Here is a 16,595-nt window from a genome sequence, read left to right as displayed (position 1 = left end):
CAGGAAGGCTGGATGGAGATGTTCTCTGAGCATAGGTGAATGAGAGGACTGGTGAAAAATATCCATGTTCTCCCTGTGTCCAGCCTGCCTCAATGGCAGGGATGTGCTGGCAGATCCTCGCATGCTCCCGATCACTGCGCTCCACTTTCTGACTAGGCCAAAGCATTAGACTAATAACTGAGATAGTTCTCGTGTTGCCTAGACAGGGCAAAGTTTGGGCTTTTGAAATTAATTAGTTGTGTGAGGCCTTAATTCAAAATTACAAACAACACAAGTTCTTTCTTTTACTCCATCCTTCCGACCTCAACATGCATTGTTCCTCCTCAGCCTCCTTTATCTGTCATCTGCCTCCCCAGGACTTTGCTTTTCAAGTCCTATCTGCACTATCTTTTCTCCTGATCCTCCTTGCTCTCCTCTCTGGCAGTACATTTTGCAGATCCCTCAGCTACTCAGGGGAATGTCTGGTCAGGAAGAGTAATATTTATGCTAAGTATGAACCACAATCTAACCTCAAGCAGAGTTTCTGGTTCTGTTTTGGCACTGCCTGAGCCAAATCCCAAACACACATGAAATCTCTAAAACCTCAGGTCTGCATTTCACACCATCTTACATGAGTGCACGTCTCCAACCAAGCTATCTCAGTATTCTGCAGCATAGAAATAACAAGCTTGCATTTAGCTGAAAGGTTCTGCCCAGGTCTCCTGTGTATTGCCTACATGGCGAGTCCCCAAGTTCATGATAGGCTATAGAAATGTTTCTAGACATCATTTGGGGTCCTGTTGAGAGGCAGCCACCTCTAAACATATTGCAGCACTCACTGAATGGCTTCCAACCATGTGAGAGCTCCATTTGTGAGGCTTCTAAGGAAATTGCATCCAGTTGTCATTGCAAAAGAGAGAATTTAAGGCATGCACAATGTAATTATTCCCACTGGGAACTGCCAAAAACAGCAAGGGTGGCACCCCATTGCTGTGAAAAAAAGAAAAAGAAGAAGAAAAAAAAGAAGTTGTAGACTATCTACTGCTGTGTGTGGCCAGGGCTTTGATGTCACATCTCCTCTGAACACAGTCCTACCAGTCAGCCCCCTGCCAGCCCCCGGCCCTTGGTGCTGCAGGGGAGCTGGGACCAGGCCAGGGACCTGGACCCACACTTTCATGGAGGGTTTTCGAGGAACAGTAACCTCATCTGGTGAGGCAGGCAGCATGGCCAGGTGCAGAAATGCAGTCTGGAAGTGCTTTGGCCTTCCACAACAGAAGCCAGACATGGTGCCATGGCCAAGAGCTCCCAAGCCAGTACCCCAGCAGTGCCACCACGCTGCTGCTGCTGCCCTGTGGTCCAGGAGCCTTCCAAAAAGACCTGGGAAGCAGCATAGGTATCAGATCTAGGTTTAATTAATCTGCAGACGATCCTTTCTTCTCCAATCAAGATATTTTCCTCTCAGCACAAGAAACAAAACATAGCAAAGAGTGAGCTCTGGGGAAGGCTGGGCCTGGAAAAGGCTATAAAGAGCCTAATTTCATTCTTCTGTGTATGTTTTTGCTTTGTATAGTCTTTTGTGTATGCTTTTACTCCAGATATCATCAGCAGAGCTGAGCAACTAAGCTGTCAGTGACAGAGCAGTGGAAGAGGCAGCAGGGCTGACTAGGGAGAGCAGGCCCAGCAGGGTGGACATCTCATGCAAAGCCAGCATCACCACTGTTCTGCCTTTACAGAGGGCCTGTGGCACCACCTTGGCTTCACTGCTGCTTGCAGTGCTATTGCAAGTATGACAGAGAGCCTGGCTCCGTTGTTCAATAGAGCCTGGTCTTATTTGGCCCCTGAATGCAGAGGATAGCTCAACAGAAAACACTGGATGGGGCTGAAGCCAGGGCTGAGGGCTGGAGCTGGACATCATGGGCACAGTGCTGTCCTGCCAGCTGCCAAACTGCAGAAAGCACCCCACTGACAATCAGTTGTACACTGGGATGGCCAAAGCCTAAGTTGATCCATCTCCAGCATCAGCTCTAGATTGCAGTAGTTGTTTTGATCTGTCTTAGATAATGCAAGTGTCTTACATGTGCAGAGGTTTAACAGCAATTAAATTCAGATGTATTTCTCGCATGGGAGCTTGGCTTCAGTGAGTATGGTTTCAATAACCAAGTGGTATTTTGTTTACATGCCATAATTATGATATTAAAATCCATACACAAACCTTGCTGAAGGCAACTGCATCTTTTAGTGCATGGTCTACAGGGCCTTGCGTGCATTAGTCCGACATCTTTGCAGGATGCAGAGGTAAACGGTGACAGGATGGATGTGGTGCGTGTTTCCATACAGTTATCCAACACCACAGGCACAGCTGAATGGGGATCCTGGTGTCTGGCAGGATGGCTATTGCTTCCAGCTCATGTGCTGGAAGCTGCTGGAGAGCTAGCTGATGGCCCTGAGAGACAAGCACTAGCAGTAGGGCCATGCCATGGGCTAACCCCTAGTGTACACAACAGTGTTTTCCTCTGGTACAAAGCATCCCAAACTGAAGGTGTTGACACCAAACAGGGTCACAGTGTGGATGAAGCATTTATCTTCATAGCAGTGGCTGTGTGACACAGCGAGGGCTCACATCTAGCATGAAGATATGCTTCTCTCAAGAACAGGTCAAGGGGATGCAGGGTCCTGAATCTTAGCCCTTTAAAGATTCCCCAGAGCTGCCAGAAGGGATTCTGAGTTGCACAGGGGAATTTATCTTGTGGAATACACATTTGTGGATTACCAGAGAGAACTTCAAAGAACTGATAAAGACAGCGTGGTTCAGTGACTGCAGCCATAAATGGGGCACAGTAAGCTCAGTGCCAGTTCTGGTTCAAATCAGCACCTCACTTTCCCTCTCAGGACTTGTGTCTCCCACCTTGTGACCTTCTTCTCTATCTGCAGCATGTGATTTTGGAGAAGAAAGCTCTAAGATGCAAACCATAGCCAGCATCCTGGTGAAGACATTTTGCCAAAGAGGCAATTAGGAAGAGGTGGTGGTGAGGAGAAGTGTTTTAAGATCTTCTCTTAGTGCTGAATTTCAACAACCCTGATCCGTTCCATTATAAAGACAGACCACGAAGGCTTGAACAGTTCTCTATCTTTTCACTGGAACTGGGGAAGAGAGTTCAATGTAGGCAAGTAAAGATGAAAATAAGCAATATTTTAATGGTTTAAAGTCTGTGGCCACAAAGGAGAGTTAATTCCTTTGTCATGTACCAAGTTGATGACTTTTCTCCAAGCAAAGGAACTGTGGGGAAAGGAACAGTCAGGGGTGGAGATGAAACGGTACCTCCAGCAATAAAAGCAGAGCAGATCTGCCTGCAGTGAGTTTTCCTTTTGGAGAGCCATGCCTGGATAATCTCCATTTCTACCTAAAAGATAGCAGAGCTGTCAGGACAGACTCCATGTGGCCACACAAGAAAGCACAGAGACGACCCCTTGGCTCTAAGGAACAAATGTAAGGGGGAGGGGAAGGAACCACCAGCAGGGGAAAAGAAAATAACAAAACCCAAATCTATACAGCAAACAAAAGCACGGCTCCTATTTTTATCCTGTAATTTACAGGCCTGCCCCCCTTCCTATTTCACCCATTTTTAATCTGCAGCAAGTATCTCTGAACTGCGCTGAGACAATAAATCTGGGTCCCTTTGAAGACCTTGGGCGGCAGTGCAACAACAATACACTTTATAAAGCAAACATTTTAGAGATTCATTTTCCCTTTGATCTGCAGCATGGTACCTCCACTGCATACATACGCACCCACGGATGTGCATATGTCCTGGTGAACCCTCTGTGCTGTCATCTGTTGATCCCCTGCCACTGGCAATGGACATCAGAGGGATCCAAGCTGGACATCACACACAATGTACACCCTCACAGAGACGGACGTGTGTGCAAAGCCTTTGGGTGAAAGAACATCATAAAAGATGTGTCCTCTTAAAAACTGGTAAACAGGAGAATTGAGTTGCAGTGAAAGAGTCGGTGGTTCAGTAGAAGGGACAGGAAGTGGTTGTAAGCAATTGTAGCGTTTGTTTATTTTTAAAGCACAATGAGAGAAAAGGAAAGAAATCTTATTGCATGATATCTTTCTCATATCCCTAGGGACCATTAGCGGGGTCACATCTTTGTGATCGACTATGCAGACTTCGGCCCTTGAACTAGCAGAATAAGCAAGGGCAGCAGCTATTTGTCATCCTTTGTGTAAGCCTGCTCTGGACACTTCGCCTGTGGATTTTGCAGACAGTCGTTGACAGTGAAAAAATAGCGAGGCACGAATCAGTTCACCATTCTAATTTTCTATCTCAGCATCTGTTCCCTCGATGGAGGCAGAGAACTCTTCATTCCCGCTCATTCTCCAAGCAGAAATCCTCTGGCTATTGAATGACACTCCACAAAGGGCTCCCCAGTCATCTTTCAGACATTCACAACCTCTGCATCCTTTTGTTTTAGAGATAAAAATTTATAATAAACTAGGTTTTTCCTTAGTTTAGCTTCATACTGCCATTGTAGTAGTGGTAATCTGAGTTCACATGCCTCCCTCAGCCATCAGCCATCCAGATGAAGGGATGCAGAGTTTTCATGAGCAAAGCATTGATCACAAGAGTATCACTCACCTACTTCACAAATGCAGCTCCCCTGGACCAGAAATACAGCTGTAGATTGGCATTTTAGGACAAGGAATAGAAAAAAAATCATAGTTCAAAGAAAGTGAAAGCAAACATGAGAGAAATCTGTGATCTATCCATGGTGTGAAATCCTGGGGAAAAGCAAAAACGGTTCACTGCCTTTCATTCTTGCTTACTTTCTTTATAATCCAGCCTCTATCTATCTTGCTATTCTGTAAACCATGACTCAAACTTCAGAATATCAAGTTCTATTGAAGGTGAAGAGCTCAGTTCTCATGCCTATATGAAAGCAGGCTCGAAGTGTGAAACAAGATTAGTTAAAGCAATGCCGTCTTCCTGAGTCTGAAGAGAGCTTTAAACTTAAACTCTGAGGGGTAAAAAGCCTTTATTCCATATTAAGTTATTCATTCTGGGACCACAATTGGTTTAAGTAACACTGCTTGACTTACTGGCATTTCATCAGAAATATCCAGCTCAGATGTCCTTGCCAGGTCTTAGACAATCTCCAACACTTCCCAGCTGCCATACTGCCTTTTGCCCAATTGCCTGCTCAATTGCCTTTTGCTCAGTAACAATATCTTCAGTTTCTCCCCTACATTTTTTTAGCAGAGATACAGTTTGCCAACGTATCGGTCCAATAATGTGTCAAAACATGGATGCAAAGGAGTGAAGGGGGAAAGAGACAAGGAAGGGAAGGATGACCAAACCCATTCCCAGAACCAAGATGCTTTTTGGGCTCATGTCTGCCACTAAAGCCTAGAGCTTACTGCCTGGGTACGAGCTCCCAGTCGTGGGGCCAGATAAATAGGACAATAGCTGCAGCTCATTGAATCAGCAGCTTTCCCCAACCCCTGCCCTCCAAAAAGCAAATGAATGACAAAAACCCATCATCTGACACAAATTAATTTCCTGGAAAGACTGCTGAGTGAGTTAAAAGCGCATGTGTGCACACAGCACCCTGAAACCTGACCCAGCCGCTGCAGCAAGCTGTCTGACACGGGCATCCCCAAACCTCCCCGTGCTGCACACCATGCTGACCTCGCACTGCTTGGTGCTGACACGCAAAGGGAAGCGCTGGTGTTGTGGCAACATGCAGGTGGTAAATCACAGGCAGAAGGGCTGAGCAGAGAGAGCTGTCTCCCGCTGCCCATTACAGGTCTCCCCCCATGGTAGTTTTCCAAGTAATTATCTCAGGTGGCACAGAACAGGAGCAGGATATGCAGTGACTGGGAGTAGTTGGGGTGGGCAGTGTTTTCCCCAGGATAATTAATTCTGTTTTCAGACTGTTCAAGTGGAGAACAAGTATGGGACTAAACAGTGCCTACAATCCCCTGGGTGGCATGGGCATTAGGAGTTGTCAGTTTTGACCCTCCCTGCTCACAGCTCGCCCCCAGGTGCCACCCCAGCACACCAAGTCATTGCACAATGGTAGCTGGGTACTGTGCAGCTCATGGGTATGACACCATGAGCACAAAGCAGATGCCAAAGCACAGCAAAGTGCTGCCACTGGGAGCACCTAAGAGTATTCCCAGGTCCTGGTTGTTGTGCTCAGAAGTTCAGAAATTAGGGCTGGAAAGGACTTCAGGAAATTGTTCAGTCCAGCACCAGTCCCGAGATAGTATCAGCCATCCCTACACTGCTCCTGACATAGGTTTGTCCGACTTCTTCTGTGAAACACCTCCACTAACAGATTTCCATCACTTCCCTCTGTGAGCAATTGGCAGGGGTGACGCAGGACATGTTTAACAGACTCAGCAGGGAACCAAACAAACGCTGAAATGACTTGACTTCCTAGGTGAAGAGAAGGGAAGGAAAGGGAAGGGAAGGGGTCAAGCTGAAGTAAGGAAAGGGATGGGAAAACCAAAAGAAGGAGCAAAAAAATCTACAAAGATTTTCATTCTTGTCTCCATGTATAATCCAAGAGCTACGCAAAGCCCAATCCTCTTGCCACATCTGGAGGCCCGGGAGGCATCCAGATGGCCTACAAATGAGGAGTCAGAGCCATGTCAGCGCTCCACGAGGTAACACCACTACTGGGAGCTTTTGGGAGGTAATGCGTGAGAGTGTGACTATAAAGCACCACAGTTTGCCACAACTCGGTGCTGACCCCAAGAGCAAGACCACCTTAGGGAAGTTGGTGACTGGCGTGTGGCACTGCTGCCTCCCATTAAAGCACGGGACCTCCCCAGGCTGTCAGATGGTGGTGGTGCAAACCCAGGCCTTGACTCCACAGCAGCTCTCTGGCAGTCTGTGTGCTCAAGTCCAAGGTTTCCAAGCGGTTACAGGGCTGTAAAGCAGAGTAACTCCGCACCGTGCACTTTGACATTACCACCACTGTTGATCTTGGCGTATTATTTATCCATCTTCCCAGCCATAAATTTACTTCCCGGACTCTGTGACTTGCTTTGTAACCAAACTCTCTGTTCTGAGACTGCAGAGCCCCTGGGACAAGACCTTTGCCTCTGAGCTTTCTATTTAGAGCTTTGCAGCTTTATGACACGAACAGAAAGAGTAACTTCCCAGATGGTGTTGCAGTGAGCACAGAAGTTTTTGAAATGCTACTTTTTGGCTACTTAGAAGGTTACCGATAAGAGTGGGGATAAATCTCCAATCCTCCTGCACAAGCCCTCATTGCTACTACATGGGGAGGAGGAGATCCTGCTGGGCTGCTTGCGAATACAACCCACAACAAACCATGAAGTCTTTCCCCTGTTCTCCCAAGAAGGTCAGCATGAAAGCCCTCATTTCCCAGTCTCTGTTCCCAAGTTTAGAGCCCTGAAGGAGGTGAGCAATCCCACCATATATATTGTCACCAGAGGCTCAGTTGTCTGCACAGTTCTTTGCACCAAGCTTTGGGAGCTCAAGCAAGATCAAGGTTTGCACTGCACATTCTAATGCCTATCACTTGGACAGGCCCATAGCTCACCAAGCTCCTGCCTCACGCTGGTGACCCAGAAGGCTTCTGATGACTGCATCCATCTGCTCACGCCCCAGTCCCCCTTCTGAAGTCAGCGCTTCCTACCAGCCTCCTCCTGGACCTCTGCAAGCAGTCTGCTGTGGGTCTCTTTTCATTTGGGTGAGTAAATGTGAACAGTGCTTTCAATCACTGCCTGCCTCGGCTCAGAGTGGTCCCTCAAGCACACCATGAAAGGAGAAGCACATCTGGGCTGGATTACAGGGTGGTGCAGTGGCATTTATAACTACAGATTCCTGCATATGTTTCTGAGCAGGACGTATATATTTATACATCGAAATGCAGTGAGCCTGCAGGGCTGAGGGCCTTTGTTTCCACAAGTCCTTCCTGGTTGCTCCCTCTTTGGAGGGCTTTATGGGCACCTTCCATGGCCCAGGTCGGCAGGAGGAGATGCTCTGAGCTGCCGCTGATAATCAGCTCATCCACTGGGCATGAAGAACTGCTTTCTTTTGAGAAAAGAGGCCAAACTGAGGGAGTCATTTACACCAGTGAGACTTGGGTGAAATACCATGATTTCCTGGGATCTTACAGCCAGTAAGGCCTATGTGGGTGAAGACAACTACAGTAAGTAAGTAAATAAATAAATTATACAAAACAAGGGAGGACAGAATGAGATACAGAGTAAATCCACTGAGATCCATAACGTTACATCAGACTTACACTGGTTAGTAAACTAAAGGTTACTGTCTGCTCTCCATAATGTTCCTTTATCACAGCTCTGGAGATTACGCTATGGTCATTAAAACCAGGATCTGGGCCCCGAGGCTTTGGAAACAACCTCTTTCACTCAAAAATTTCTTCTTTAGTGATCCGTGAGCCGAGAAAAAGAGACAATGATGTGTGGATGGAAAAGCAATAAAAAAGAATTAAATTAAAATTAAAAGGCAGCAAGGCTCCAAAGAATTTACAGATGTCTCTCCTCTCCTTCCCCGCACTTCTCCATGGTCAGCTGTAAATATTTATCTGTCAGGCTGCAGGGAAAGAGATGGCTCAGAGCATTTAATCACAATTCCAGCATGGCTGCCCTCCAGAGCACCCCGAACTTGGGAGGTGATAGGCTTTTCTGCAGCTTTGTTCAAGGAAGACATCTCTGTCCTTGGGTGCACAAACATGGGCTTTGCAAAGCGGCTCATAACATCTCAAACTTCAGATACTTTTTTGTTTCCCCTTCTTTTTAGGATGTTTTTTGTTCTTTCTGAAGGGCTTAATTTTCTGTTTTAACCCCAAGGAGGGAAGTCAGTTAGCCCTCCTGCCCCACTGACAGCAGCCCCATGCTGACTGCTGAAGTGGCAAAGGAGGAGGGAGAAATTGGACTGCAGCAGTCAGGAGCTTTGAAACCTTCCCCAGCAGCAGAAGGATCAGTATATTTCTATAATTCATAGAATCATTGAATCACAGAATCGTTTTAGTTGGAAGGGATATTTAAAGGTCAGCTAGTCCAACTCCCCTGCAACAAACAGGGACATCCACAGCTACATCAGGTTGCTCAGAGCCCTAGCCTAACTTTGAGTGTTTCCAGAGATGGGGCATCCACCTCCTCTCTGGGCAGCCTGTTCCAGTGCCTCACTGCCCTTATTGTAAAACACTTCTTCCTTATGTCCAGTCTAAATCACCCCTCTTTTAGTTTGAAACCATTTCCCCTTGTGCTACCACAACAGACCTTGCTGAAGGGTCTGTCCTTTCTTATGGCCCACAAGTGTTTTGCTGGTGATAATCAGACACAGCTCCATTTTCCCCAGTGAGAATGGCTGCCTCTCAGTGGAGTCTGGCAGCTCCTATAGGGCACTCGTCTCCACATGACAGAAATTTGGGACAAGTGGAAACACTGCTGGGGATGGCCATCGTAGGGGCTTTGGTTTTGGGAGATATCCAATGGGAAAGACCTTGAAACACCCTGTTTCCTGAGGGCACAGTGACACTTCACTACTCCTATTTTGTCCTGTCCAAACTGTCCCTGCTTTATTTTTCACTTCTTCCTGCCTCTTCTGCATTCAGACCCAGAGTAGCATTGAGAGACCATAAATTCCCAGCAAAATGCCGCTGTTGAGTTTCCTCAAAAGAGCCTTTGTACTGAGCCATCCCTAGGGGCTGGCTCTCAATTTATGGAAGGAGGAGCTGGGAGAGGAGAAAGGGAGGACAGGACCATGGCATGCACAGCTGTGGCCTCCATGAAACACCAGCGGGCCAGCAGGGCCACGCTCAGGCTCTCCTCCCACTCTGCTTCAGCCCCACAGCAGCTCAGGGGCTGGTGCGTGTGAAGGGGCAGCTGCAGCCATTTGGTGTCCCAGCTTCCAGCTGCCCTGACTAAAGCATGGCCTGGACTTCCTTCTGAGAGGGGCCAAGTTGTCCACTGAAAGCTCTGTTGCTACTTCACCTTAATGATTATTGCTTTGGACTCCAGACATTTTGTTTTTACAGCTCTTTGCAATTTTTTGCAGGGAACAACACATCTGTGCAAAGCAGATCCATACATAACATAGTGTTTCCTAACTGGCCTTCACTGTTTTGTCATTGCCTCACCACTTGTTGCACAGAAGTTGGCTCACCACCTGGTTATTTCTCAGTCTGTCTTCATGCCTTCCTGGGCAATGAGATCCTCTTTGCTTTTTCCCTCCTTGCCAGTGTCTCTGGTGGAAACGCTGTTCTGTCAGCTAGGGGAGATTCAGGTTGGATATTAGGAAAAAATTCTTCTCTGAAAGAGTGATAATGCACTGGCAGCCCAGGGAGCTGGTGGAGTCACCACCCCTGGAGGTGTTCAGGAGTTGTGTGGATGTGGCACTAAGGGACATGCTCTAGAGCAGCCACAGGCAGGGGCTGATGGCTGGACTAGAGGATTTAGGAGTCTTTCCAAACTTAATGATTCTGTTGGCACATCTGCAAACATGCAGAGATCCTGGAAAAGGCAGCTCCACTTCTTGCAAAAGCTCATTTAGATCAGGTGATCAGCAATGACACACATCATTTGGTCCGAAGTTAATTTGCTGTTGTATCAGTAGCTCTTGCAACTTTTAACCAAGTCCTGGAGAACAGTTAAAACCCACTTCCCTAAATGTACATACATGAAAATCTCAGCTTCCTTCCAAAACTAAACAACCAAGGAACTCCCTTCTCAGTAGTCATTATTGTGACCTTGCAACTGTGAACTGCATAGAGAAGCTGAAAACACCCCTCAGCTCGATCCAAAAGTTTTAAGAACCAAGACAGAAGATAAGTAATCAGACTCCAAACTGCACACTTTTGTAGTTTTTAAGCCAGTGCTGTGATATTTGGACCCTCATTCAGGATTTTACAGACTCTGGGGCAGGTAATTTTATACCAGTAAATCCTGTGCTCTGTCAGATTACAGCATTGTTACCCAGCAGTCTATGGGATGCTTTTGGAGCACAACTTTCCCCTTCAGGCAGGCTTTCCCAAAGGGATGTTTGCTTTGATCAAAATGGGCTACCGGCTTTGCATTGCATCAGGGTTTCCAGGTTCCAGGTGGGCTCTGGAGACACAGGGCAAAGCTTGGTGCTACCAACAGGTTTCCATAAGGAACTTCAATACATTCAAGGTCAGGCTGGACAGCACTCTGAACAACCTGATCGAGCTGCAGGTGTCCCTGTTCATTACAGGAGAGTTGGACTAAACAGCCTTTAAGGGTCCCTTCCAATTCCAATTCAAACCATTCCATGACAGGAATGATTGCTTTGGTCTGCTCTGCTCATCAGCTCAAAGTGAGGGTTTTTTCTCCATGCAGTGCTACAGCAGTTCAAGAACAGCAGGAAAATTCAGTAGTTTTGTCTGCAGAAGAACTGCACAAATCCCATTCACCTCAAATACCTTGTCTCTCAAAGGTAATCACAAGGCTGCAGTCTGTAGAGCTCCACCGTAATGGAAGCCACAGAAAACCATCAATGATAGAAAGGTTAGGTGATTTAATATGAAACATACGTGCTGCTCAGAGTTTTCTGAGTAATCCAGCTTCTGCATGTCCTCTCTGCATTACAGAAATGATGCATCATCTTCCCTTTTCTTGGCTTTGTTATGGGGAATGAATTTCCCCCGAGACCATAATTGCTTCAAACGCTCTCTGCTCTATTTCTATTTGATTTTATCCAGCGGTTTCAAGCAATTCTGATCCTAAATGGCTGTTGATCTAGGGCTGTACCCTAACATCTGCTTTGAAGCAGTTGTGTGCAAGTCTGTTTGAATAACACTACACAGGGCACAGAGAATTTGGCTCGTCAGTTAAAGACTTTATAATGATCCAGCCAGCACTGTGTTGATCTTGACAGAGGCATGCGACCACTATGGTTTTTGTATTTATGGACCCAATTTCAGGCTAACATGCATGTCTTTCCACTGTCTTTGCGAGATGAAATTCTGCTCTCAGCTGTGTGATTGCAGCATCAGAGGATTTACTCTGAGCAATGGGAAGCAGCACTTGGATCTCTCTCTCCAGATCCAAGCCCTCTGTCCTGCTCACAGCCACATGCCCAACATGATCATGATCTTAGTCCTCCCAGAGGTCTATGAGTTGCAATGGGCTTTGCAGCCAACAGGCACACCCCTGCCATCTGTGAGCAAATCCCCATGGTCACATGGGACCAACCTACCTGGGCGATGCAGCCCCTCCATGGGGCTTGGCCTGGACTCCAGCCTTGGCACTGGAACTGTTCTCCTGTGTGACCTCAATGGGAGCAGAGAACAGCCCTCCCCTGTGACCTCAACGGGAGCAGGGACAAGCTCAGTCTGTCACAAGCACTGGACCCTTCCTTTAACCGCTCTGTGCCTTAGTTTCCCCCTCACAAACTGATGGTAGCTCCCCCAACCTGAGTCAGAGAGTAGCTGAGGCCCTACTAATGCACCATGCCCTACCTAACGCAGGCCTTCCCTTCCCAGCCTGGTGGAAATACACACCACGAGCAGCACTGCCAGCAGTGTGCCTGGCAGCTCTGGTGCCCAGAGGTCACCAGAGAGGGGCTGCACCACTTGCTGCATCTGGGCAGAGAAGAGAGGGGAACATTGGTGCCTTTCTATGAGGGCACAGAGACCCTTTTCGTCAGTGAGCTGAAGCGATATCTTCTCCCTCCACTGTCACAAGGACAGAGACACCTCTCTGTCTGCGCAGCAGTGGAAGCCGGGGGCAGGAGGAGCACGTAAAGCAGACAGATGGCTGCACAGCCAGCCCGGTTATTACCGGAATAAATTGGGTAAATCACAGGCTAAGCAGTTGCTCTCCCTGCGGTAGAAGAGGATCTGACACCATGATTGAAAATTAGCAGCATCTCAAAGGCAATCAGGGCCGGGAAGCTTGCTGTGCGGGGAAGCGCCGCTCCGCCGGGTGCTGCACTTGGACTGTGTTATTACTGCACTTTAAACCACAAGAACAAAATGTTTGGGACATGCTAATGACACCAGGAGAAACAGAAGCATTTTGATTTGGTAGTAATTGCTGTAATTATTTTCCACTAGAGCAGACACAAATATAATATAATGAGTCTGATTATTTATCAGCATTGTACACGAGGAAGAAAACAATGCCAGTAAATAGCAGTGGGTTTATTTTGGGGAACTGTTTAAAGCTAGGAGAAGACAAAGCATCGCTCTTCAAAACAGGGCCTGTGAATGTGCTCCACTGAAGGTCTGACAAAGGCTTTTGGGGTTCAGAAGAGCTTTGTACAACTGAGGTTTTGCTCTGCTCTATTTGCCTCAGTCACACGGCTTGAAGCCAGGTCTGCTGGGCACCCTGCTGTTGAGCAGGAGTCTCTCAGATGTCTGGGCTAAACGTCACCTGTTGGCAACAAAACCATCCACGGTGGAAATCATTTGGGGAAAAAAATGGCAAAGGCGCTCCAACCTTTTATAGGGAGAGTACAGTTTTGTATACATTAAAGCACTCTTGCCCTGACACTAAAGACTGAAACAAGGCAGACAAGGAAGGAAACAAGGATGAGAAAACCTGTGAGCACTGCCTTGCACAATGACCCTATGCCAGAACCTTTGGGGTGGCTCAGTGCAGAGCCTTAGAGGAACCTGAAACCAGGAGGAGGTGAAGAAATAGAGAATAGTGGCAGAAGACACGGGTCAGACAGAGGAGAGCCATTCACAGAGGCTGGAGAAAAAGAGAAGTGGGCCAGGTAGAGAGAAAAAGTCACATCTCACACCAGCAGTGGTGCAGTACAGAGCACTGAAGCCTCACCACTCTGCAGTGGGCAGCAGACATAGTGAGACTCGCTTGTGGAGTGTGCCAGCGCTCCACACTGAGGACAGAGGCCTGGGAGCAGCGTTACATAGCCTCCTTCAGGGTCTCTGCAGGACATACCAGACTGAGAAGAGCAAAGTCCTCATGGGACCCTTCAGTTTCCTCCTCTTTCTCTTGTCAACAGGGCTTTGTTGTATCCATTTGTCACCCCACTTGGCAGCTCAATCTCATAACACTTTCAGTTCCTTAATTCACTTGACCTTCGTGCTACGATGCAGCAAACGTGTCAGAAGGGAATATGCCATCACTACTGACCAACCCACTAACAGACCGAGCTATTATTACAGCAGGCAATGATGTGAGCAGCCACAAAAAGGAAAACAGATTTTTGGGCTCCTCATGTGTCTGGAGCTATCTGCACATCCTGTCCCCGGTTAACTGAAAACATGTGGTCAAGGCCTGTCAGGCCGCATGCAGCTACAGCATACAGCTACTAGCTCCTGGAGTGCCTACACCTTCCATTTCCTCACTGACTTCGTGAGTAAGCCCACTAAAATCTAGCTCAGGAAATAGGGAGATACCAGCGTGCTTACCCGTAGGCCTCAGCACTGATGTTACCCTCCTCCTGCAGCACAGTGCTGTTTTGGCTGCATCCTCTTCAGCTTACTCACCACTGCACATAGGGTTACCAGTCACTGGAGTCCTGAGATTTTCCTACATCCAAAAAGCATTGAACCATAGAATCACAGAATCATTTGAGTTGGAAGGGACCTTAAAGGTCGACTAGTCCAACACCCCTGCAATGAACAGGGACACCTCCAACTGGAGCAGGTTGCTCAGAGCCCCATCCAGCCTGACCTTGAGTGTCTGCAGGGATGCAGCATCCACCACCTCCCTGGGCAGCCTGTGCCAGTGCCTCATCACCCTTATTATAAAAAGTATATCGAGGGTTTTGCCTCAGGCCTCCGTAGAACTGGAATTAGCCTTTTTCCAAGCCATTTGTTACCTACTCAGGATATCTGAAACAATAAAATACAGTTAAACTGCTTTTGATAATAACACAAAGAAGGCACTTTGTAAGAAAACAGAGTGGATGTGCCCGTTTGGAGGCATTCACCCACTTGGAACCCAGGAGAGAACAGGAAGGTGAAGAATCCCCAGAGAAAGACAATACAGGGCCGGCATGCAGGGACCTGCCCTAAGAAACCTTCCCACCACCCCACCTTCCTCAGCTGGAGGTGGCATTCATGCAGACAGCATTTCTTGGGGAGATTTGTTTTTCCTTCTTTCTTTTCATGTCTGTAGCCAAGTAAATATTTAGCAGCCGCAGCGTCCTGTGGCACAGGGTTCCCAGTGCAACCCCGTGCTCTGCAGAGCTGCCTCCAGTTGTTTGCTTTGAACCTGCCACCTGCTAGCTTTATTTGATGTCCCTGAAAGTCTTGTCTGAGGAGGAACAGGGCATACAATCACTCGCTATGTTCTAATGAGGTGGCTTTGTTTTGAGTCACTGTTGTCCAGGTGACTTCTTTTTAATTCAGGGGTAAAAAATTCCAAGTGTCTTGAGGACACAGACCACACATTCATAATTTTTTCTTTACTTTTCCCAAACGTTACTGGTGTGACACATTGCAAAAGTCTGCCAATTATCACCACAAACAGCTAAGACTGCAGAAACAGCAAATAAATGCTTCTCACCACCCTTGCCTTCACATATGTAACCTGTATTGATATCCCCCATCACCTCTACCTACAGAGGCTGCAAACACAAAGCCTCAAATGTGCCCCTCTTCAGCACAAGCTCTTCTGCCCATGCCCCAGCCAGGCATCCACCAGCGATCACCCTGCCATGCCAATGCTTGCACACATGCCCATTACCTTTACTGTTCCAAAGTTTCCTTCCACTGAGATATAGATGCCAGCACCGTAGAAATGCCACTATACACACAGTCTGAGCCTACACAGCCACACTATCGGTGCATACACCCCTCAACTCTAACCCTATACACACACTTAAAAGCATTCTTCCACCCCACACCTCACCACAATGTACTGTGCAAGTTCAGAAAAAAGAGAGAACCATACTTTGCTGGGGGGAGATGATCCATCTAGATAGATGTTCTACAGCTGAGCTGCTTCTGTGCCAAGCCATGTTTTGGTGGCCTTCATCTGAGCCTGGTCTGAAAACCCTGGCTTTATCAGCACTGCTCAAATTCACCTGCTTTCCCCCTCAACCTAGTGGGTAAATATATAGGTCAGCCCTCAGCTGGAAACAGGTGGTAGGTGTTTTTTTTTCTAAGCAGTCAGCACGGGTATGTGAGTATACTGCAAGATGGGCTTCACATGTGTCAAAGACCCAGGTGGGCACAGCACACTGTGCTTGTGAGAGGATGTTACACTACAGAGATTTCTGTAGCCTAATGAAACAACTGCATGCCATGTGAAGGTGTGTGAATTAACATGCATATACACATAAGAAAATAGTGCATGAAGAGCTGATTGCGTGCAGTGGTTGTGAAAGGATGATCAACTCTCAGGTTATGCACAGAACAACCCGTTTTGCTATTGCTGTGAGCTTGGTTCTCTTATTTTAAAAAGGTAACAGACCTAACTTGATTCATTTACTTCAACTGGAGAACACTATTAGACTAAATGGTCCCACTTAAATCCCAGGGAAGCCATGGGCAAGCTCTTCTAGCAGGCACCTGTCCCCATTCACTCTTCTGCTAACAGTAAACAACATCTCAGAGCTTCTGAGCTGCACCTCAGCACTGCACCTCAGCACTGCAGCCCTTCCTCCTCC

At 47.4% G+C, this 16,595-nt stretch overlaps 1 long non-coding RNA gene across 1 annotated transcript in view; it reads right to left on the bottom strand.

Annotated features, from left to right (window-relative positions):
• Positions 1-14,586, bottom strand: part of LOC110395655 — a 31,302-nt gene extending 16,716 nt beyond the window's left edge. Inside the window, exon 1 of the long non-coding RNA XR_002436550.1 lies at positions 12,207-14,586. This is a non-coding gene — a long non-coding RNA (uncharacterized LOC110395655). The remainder of the gene's footprint in view (positions 1-12,206) is intronic.

Source organism: Numida meleagris, chromosome 3, assembly GCF_002078875.1.
Source record: "Numida meleagris isolate 19003 breed g44 Domestic line chromosome 3, NumMel1.0, whole genome shotgun sequence".
In the NCBI taxonomy this organism is placed as follows: domain Eukaryota; kingdom Metazoa; phylum Chordata; class Aves; order Galliformes; family Numididae; genus Numida; species Numida meleagris.
Note: the sequence above shows the minus strand (reverse complement) of the source record. Positions and strands in the feature narration are given on the sequence as shown.